Here is an 8082-nt window from a genome sequence, read left to right as displayed (position 1 = left end):
TATAATACATGTGTGTCCCATGCATAAGAGCTTTGTTTTACAATACGTGTGTGTCCCATGCATTTGTTTTTTTTTTTTTTCTCTTTCTTTAGCTTCTTTTCTATATTTTGGAAGGTGGTAAGGAAACTAAAAAATATAGCTCATGTATTAGAAAATACATCTCTTTTCCTTAAAAAAAAAAAAAAAAGCAATATTCAGAGAGCAAAGTTGATCTCCTTCCCTTCAATGGGTATGAAAAGAAAAGACACCAGGATGTGAGTGATACCTGGGCTGGCCCAGCATCATCAGTGTGTGTATGGCAAGCAGTCAAACACATCCTCCACTTGTTGCATCCTGCCCTTCTTGAGCTTGCACCATTGGCAAGAGTGGGCACAATGAGCTGCTGGAAAAATCCAGAGAATTAGTCAACTCCTTAAGGACTGACAACCCCAATACATCTTTCTAGAAATAAAGAACCAAATGCAAGCCGGGCGGTGGTGGCATACACCTTTAATCCCAGTACTTGGGAGGCAGAGACAGGTGGATCTCTGTGAGTTCGAGGCCAGCCTGGACTACAGAGTAAGTTCCAGGACAGACAGGGCTACACAAAGGAACAAAAAACCAATGCTTTCCTTTTGTACCATGGCCGGGTTTTCAATTTATATCCCCACACTCGAAACCAGAAAGACTATGTGCATAGTTCCCTCTTGTTGCCCTGCATCAGGAGAACATGTCAGGAGTCCTCACAGAGCTCAGCAGCCTCAGGGCTCCTCACTGGACCACTACAAAGAGCCTTCTTTCTCTAGAGGCAACATCCATTTCAAAAAAGGCACACGTGCACCTTTGGCCTCCAATAGATCAGTAAATGTTTGCATGTCAGTTAATATTTCCATTAGTAATAATAATGATGTAAACTGTCTCCCATGAACAACATCAAAGCGGAGAGGTGCTGTAGGATTAACCCACCTCAGATCAACCCGTTCCTCCTTCATGTCTCCCTCTTCAGGTACTAGCAATCCTTCTTGCGGCAGTTGCTTTTAACAGTTTCCTCTGAAACTAAATATCATCCCAGCAAGCTGTTACTCCCCACCAGAGAGCTGCTGAAAACTAATAATTGAGCTTCAAACACCAGGCTTGGCAAACTCTGGCTACAGAAAACCATTAATCTCACGATGACATTTTAGAGGTCTCCACAAAATCACATTTCCAAGTGAAATAAATCCAGTCCCCTAAATTAGGCTGCATTGGAACAAGGAAATAAGCAGCCAGAGCCAGCAATGAATTACACATGGCATGCTAATTGCTAGTCTTATCCAGAAATAGCTGAAGACTGCAGGATTTCTGTTGTTGTTGTTGTTGTTGTTAAAATAACTACAGTCTTTATTCAAGGGTTGAGCAAATGCATCTGATTTACTCACATGTTTCAGCTTCTAAACATAATCACACTATATGAGATAGATGAGAGAGAGAGAGAGAGAGAGAGAGAGAGAGAGAGAGAGAGAGAGAGAGAGAGAGGAAACTTTGAGGGTTGGGGCACAGATAGCCAAGAGAAAAGAGACCAGTAGTAATAGTGGTGATTGGATATGTCTGTCCCCGCCACCCCCCGCATCCTCAAACATGCAAGTGTGAAGGGACTTCATGCTGCCTGTCCTCTCTGTTCTTTCTAACTCAGACCCCACTGAGAAATGGAACAGAAAGAATTGAGTTCCTACGAGTTATCTTGAGCATCACCATCCCTTTTTCATAAATGAAAAGGTTAGAAATAGCACTGAGGAAGCATTACAGCCATAAGAGAGAATCTCACCTAGACACACTCAGTATGAGGAGCTAAGAAGATGACGTGTCCGTCAGTAAAGGGCTTGCCGGCAAGCATGAGGACCAGAGCTCAGATCCCCAGTAGACTCGTAAAGACTAAGCACAGCGGCACAGGCCTGCAGTGTAGTCCCAGCCCGGGGAGGCAGAGATGGAGGGATCCCTGAGGCTTGCTGGCCAGCCAGGCTAGCTGAATTGAAGACCTCCACGTTCAGTGAGAGGACCCTATGTCAAAAAAGAAAATGGAGAATGATTGAGGAAGACACCTGAAGTCCTCCTCTACACGTGTGCACACATGTGTGCACACGCACATGTGTATCCCAAAAGGAAGGAGGGGGGAGGAAGAGAAGGAGGGAGGGAAGGAAAAAATCAGCTAACTTAGAATGTGTAAGGGTTGAAATGAGAGCACACATGAATAAAACAAAAACATGGTTATATTTTACCACTGCCCTGGTTCCCTAACAACAAGATGAGCATTTTTCTATATGTCTGAGTTCAGCCAACGAGATGACTATCTCACCCCTCACCCAAGGTTTCTGTTTGTACCAATGATACACTGTGGACTATAAGGCTTAGTGACAGAATTTGGAGAATCGCTGCACTACATCCTCTTTAATGATTCTGTTCATTGTTAATGAAACAATAACCCATGTCCAATTTAATCCTCAATCCCTCCAAATATGACCCAATTTATTCTTCATCGCCACATGCCCAGATCTCACATTCTAGAATATTCCACAAAGAAACCCCCTCATGGTCACCTGGGGTACCACAAGCTCTTCTGGGATTAATAAAAGTATAGGGGAAAGACTGTTCTTGGTTGGATAAGTTTGGAAAATTCTGGGCTAAATAACACGAAGGTGTTTTTTCATTACAGAATTCAGCTTCTAACATGCTGACAGCATATTAAGAATATGAGAGAGAGAGAGAGAGAGAGAGAGAGAGAGAGAGAGAGAGAGAGAGAGAGAGAATAGGCATCATCAATAAGCCTGGGTGACTAGCAAATCTTTTTTCTACCTCCTCAAATGAAGCTCCTCTGAACACCCTCGCCAGGTTCTGGGCCCACCTTCCTCTTCAGTTGCCTAGAGGAATGTAAGCCGCCATCTCCCACTCTGCCTAGCACATGGAAAGTGATGAGGACACAAAAATGGAAAAGATATAAATATTCCTGAAGCTACAAAGCACAGAGAATTCAGAGATCCTGAAAGGCAAGCCACTCGTGAAGCTAGCTACCAGTGTGTTTTAGAGCGTGAACTAGCTTGCCAACTGCCGGGTCACCACACTTATATCTCTGATCCTCAGAGGTGCCTGTTCAGACTTTGAAATAAAACTCAGAGTCAGTCTCTAAAAAGAGGTTTTTACCAGCTGGACTTCGCCCCATGAACATTCACTACATTAGCAGTTCCCAACATGTGGGTCGTGACCCCTTTGGGGGTCAAATGAACCTTTCACAGGGCTCACCTAAGACCATCAGAAAACACAGGCATTTACATTATGATTCATAAGAGTAGCAAAATGGCAGTTATGAAGTAGCAATGAGAATAATGTTATGGTTGGGGGTCACCACAACATGAGGAACTGCATTAAAGAGTCGCAGGGTTAGGTAGGTTGAGAATTACTGCACTACGTCCTCTTTAATGATTCTGTTCATTGTTAATGAAACCAAGGAATCCTTGGATAGTGGTGTGATGAGAGAAATCCACGGATGCCTTGGAAGAAGACCAACTTATTTATTAAGGAATAAAATTAGGATCAAACAACTCACAAACTCACAAACACAGAACAACAGTGGCGTCTAATAAAGACAGTATAAAGATATCAGATCCCCTCATCCTGCTGTCACTGAAGTCCTCACTTACACTCATCCCACCAAGTGAACAAGATAGAGGTATAGGCATCTGCCCAGAACAGGCTCCAGAGGAAGGGAGCTGATCATAGGACGTACCAATACCACACAACCCTCCCTTCAGACTAGAGGTCATAGCTGCCCCCATACGTGTCCTGTCCCTGACACAGGTCAACAGAACAGTTGTCCCTCATTCCAGGTCCTTACTGTACCATATGCTGGTCCTTTGGAGGTTGGCCTCATGGCTGGAGTGAGGCTACGGATGGGAAGGGGCCAGTGGGATTATGGTGAGAGGCCGCCTCCCTCTACACTGTACACTCTTCTGTGCCTCCAACAAGCTACATCTGTACAAAGTACTTGAACCTTCAAGCAGGGCTCTCCACAGACAAGCAAGGACCTACAGTTGAGGAGGAGGGAATTCCTCAAGAGCAAAGACTTTTCAGGCAATAGAAGAGGCCACATGTTCTGTGACCAGCTGTTGTTGGTCCAAGTACAAGCCCGAGGTCAGGAAGGGCCAGCAACTGAGCCAGGAGATTGAGTTGTGTGAGCTCTAGATAAACACAGGTAGATGTAGAAGTCTCTGGAAGACTAGAGTTCCTTGGTCTCAACGCTTGCCATTTCGTGAATATTCACCCACAGAAGCAACTACAACTTAGGATTCTTTTCATGCCATGAAGCAAAGTTACAGATACACAGGTAAGAATACATACCAACAAATGATGCAAGATAATAAGAGCACATAGGACTAGACATGTTCATGAACTAGAGTTCTCTCAGCCTCTGAAGAAGCTGTTATCAGATGAAGAAAGGGCAGAGAGTTGAAGGGACCTTCTGGAACCACATAATGAGCAAACGGTAGGTCTAAAGAGCAAGCCCGAGTCTCCTGCCTCTGACACTCACCTTTTTCCCATAGCCATATGATAACAGCCTTGCAAGAAGTACATGTTTTTTTTTTTAATGGAAAATTCTGAAAACAAATGCAGAAAGAGGAAAATGGTAGAATCGTGGGTGACTTTTACCCTTTAGCTTACCAATTTTTTTTCATTTTATTGTTAAGAGTGTGAACTAAGGGCTGCAGAGATGGCTCAGTGGTTAAGTATTTAAGCGGCTGCTCTTCCAGAGGTCCTGAGTTCAATTCCCAGTAACCACATGGTGACTCACAACCATCCATAATGAGATCTGATGCCCTCTTCTGTTATGCAGGCATGCATGCAAATAGAGCACTCATTTACATAAATGAATTTTTTAATAATATGAATTAAGTAATAAAATACTGCTTATAATCAAAATTACAGTATAAATAAGCAAAATTGCATGTGCGTCAGTAAAAGTATGCTTTCCATTACTTTTATTATAATAAAAGTATTCATTTTTTTTATTTCTCAGGAGAACAAAACGGGAAAGCAGGTGTGATGCAGACCTGTAATCCAACACTGGGAAGGCTCAGATAGGAAGATTACAGGTTCAAGAGCAGCCTGTACTCTATAACTCCAGGCCAGCTTAGGGTACATAGCAAAACCCTACCTCAAAAAATTAAAGGTGGTGCTGTGGGATGGTCTGTATGTTAAATTGTTCAGATTGGTCAATAAATAAAACACTGATTGGCCAGTGACCAGGCAGGAAGTATAGGCAGGACTAACAGAAAGGAGAATGGAGAGAACAAGAACACAGAGAGAGTCACTGCCAGCCGCCGCCATGATAGGCAGCATGTGAGGATGCCGGTAAGCCACGAGCCATGTGGCAAGGTATAGATTTATGGAAATGGATTAATTTAAGCTATAGGAATGGTTAGCAAGAAGCCTGCCATGGCCATACAGTTTGTAAGCAATGTAGGTCTCTGTGTTTCCTTGGTTGGGTCTGAATGGCTGTGGGACTGGCAGGTGACAAAGATTTGTCCTGACTGTGGGCAAGGCAGGAAAACTCTAGCTACAAGGCAGGAGAGAGACAATGGAGGGAAAAACGAGAGAGAAAGGGAAGAAGGAATAGAAGATGATTAACCAGTGCCAGTCACCAACAGGCACACGGAGGATGGAACCCCAAGATGCCACATATCAGACAAGGCTACACGGTTAACCCTTCAGCTTTGGGCCAGAGCCTTGAATTATTGACTTGCCAGAGTTCCCTCCCCAACTCTTAGGAACCCTGGAGCTATAGGTAGAGATGGAGTCTCTATTAGCTCTCAATTAGCCTGTCTCCTGGAGTAGCAGGATGGTTGAATGCCTGTTCCAACCTGTGTGGTAGGTATGTAATATGACGAAGAAATAAACCTTTACTCCTGTGAGCCTGTTAATATTAGGTTGTTTCACTTTCTCTTTTTATATTTTTTTAGATTTATTTTTGTTTTATGTGTCGGAGTGTTTTTCCTGCACATACGTATGTTCACTATGTGCGTGCAATGTCTATGGAGGCCGGCAGAGGACATAGGACCCCATATGTCTGTAACAACAGACAACTGAGCAGCCATGAGGGTGCTAGGAACGGAACCTGGGTCCTCTGGAAGAGCAGCCAGTTCTCTCAGCCACTGAGCCAGCTCTCCAGCTCTCCTTTCTCCTTTTTTAAAAAACACATATATTTATTTGTGTAGGGGAAGCAGCACACACGCCATGTCACACATGGAGAAATCAGAGAATAACTTGCAAGAGTCAGTTCTCTCCTTCCACCGTGTGGGTTCCAGGGATCGAACTCGAATCAGAAGGTTTTGCAGCACGTATCTTTACCTGCTGAGCCATCTCCTCAGCCCAAGCTGTTTCTAAATTCCAGGCCAGTGTGCATGGGTCTTTAATAAGGGAGAATAAGGAGACGAAGCTGTAATGAGGTAAAAAGGTTAACAAAAATTCCACCTGGCTCCTCATAGCTGGACTAACATGCTATACACCCACGTGTGGAACATCACAGCCCTCTGTACCTCAGTCCCTTCAACCATACCATTCAATCATTAATGCTGTCAACCACTATGGATTTGATAATTATTCACTGAATCAGTTAATTAGTGACTGCATAGGTTGGTGTATTAGAACTAACAGTTGGTCTTCTCTTCAGAGGGCCATCTTGGTAGCAAGAGAGTTGCTGGTTTTCTCATTTGGTTTTATGGAGCACCACAGATTGAGCCTCGGTAGGGAAAGTGTGCAGATGTCTGCCAGCATTGACTGGCTGGGGCAGAGTGAGCAGAGTGGAATCGTACACAACTTCGCAGACACTCTCTCAAGGGGCTACTTTGCTGTGACTCAGAGGCCCAAACTCCTACCAGTCCTGACAGTTTGCTTCAGTTTCACTTAACTTTTTATTGCCTGTAAACAGAAAATTCCTAACATTCAGTCAGCCTCAGGAATTTCATTTCCTTATGTGTCATAACAGAACTGCTCAAAGGGGCCCTGGGCGGGATTTCTCCTCAGGAAGCCAAGATGCAGAATAAGGTCTCCAGATCTGCTCATGGGTGCTGGCGAGGATGGGTCTCATGTACGCTATGCATCTTCTTAGTCCTACAATCACTGAAGCAAAGATCTGATAGTAAGTAAACAGTTCATAAAAGACCTTCCATTTTGACATACTCTAATTTCTAAATTGTGCCCACTATTTGATTTCTTATTATGATAGCTCATTAGATGCATTGTTGCCACCAAAAAATAAAGAGGTAACACATCTAATAGTGAACAATAAAGCAATCTTGAGACAACTTGAATTGCATCTTTATGAAAGACAGAATGTACACATCCAAGTATAAGAATAAAGAACCCCAAAGCAATCAATGAATGAAAGAAACCCCCAGTTCTGGTCAAACAGAAATTCTGAAGATTTCAGGGTTGGTTTTCCCAGAATAATGTATAGAAATACTCAGAAGACTGCTTAGTATCCTACACAAACAAAGGATAACGTGGAGAAGGTTGCTTCAAACGTTTAAACCAACTGCAAGCTAGCCTGTCTTGGCGTACAAGGTGTTAACACTTTTCTATGGGGGACAGACAAGAAGGACCAGCTCCTTCTGTCTTTAAGGATCGGGGACCTGAAATCACAGATCACAGAGAATGAGGAAACAAAGTCATCTCTGGTGGCAATGAGTAGAAAGAATGGACGTACCACCAGTAAAGGGGAGAGAATGGTTACCTCCCGGGTAGACACAGACAGGCAGGCGGCAGGTCTTCCCCCGGGGATGCAGCCCCACCCACATCTGCCCACACATTAGACGACTCACGGTAGCAGATAGGGTCTTCAGCAGTTTGAACAGTTACCTTCAAATCTCTAGGCATTTGGGGCTTTTAGAAACCAGAACTTGGGCTGTGTCCTGCTCTTTTACAGTTCAGAAGGCTCCACTGAATGGAAGGCTCATACTCAATGTGGAATGAATTCGAATGACTTTATGGCCACTTCCTAGGGCGGAGAGAGGAACTGCATGCCCAAACTAAACTCCAGAATACCCAGCAGCCAGTGAACCTCGCCCAAGATGCCCT

Source organism: Peromyscus leucopus, chromosome 19 (genome assembly GCF_004664715.2).
Source record: "Peromyscus leucopus breed LL Stock chromosome 19, UCI_PerLeu_2.1, whole genome shotgun sequence".
NCBI classification, from domain to species: Eukaryota; Metazoa; Chordata; class Mammalia; order Rodentia; family Cricetidae; genus Peromyscus; species Peromyscus leucopus.
Note: the sequence above shows the minus strand (reverse complement) of the source record.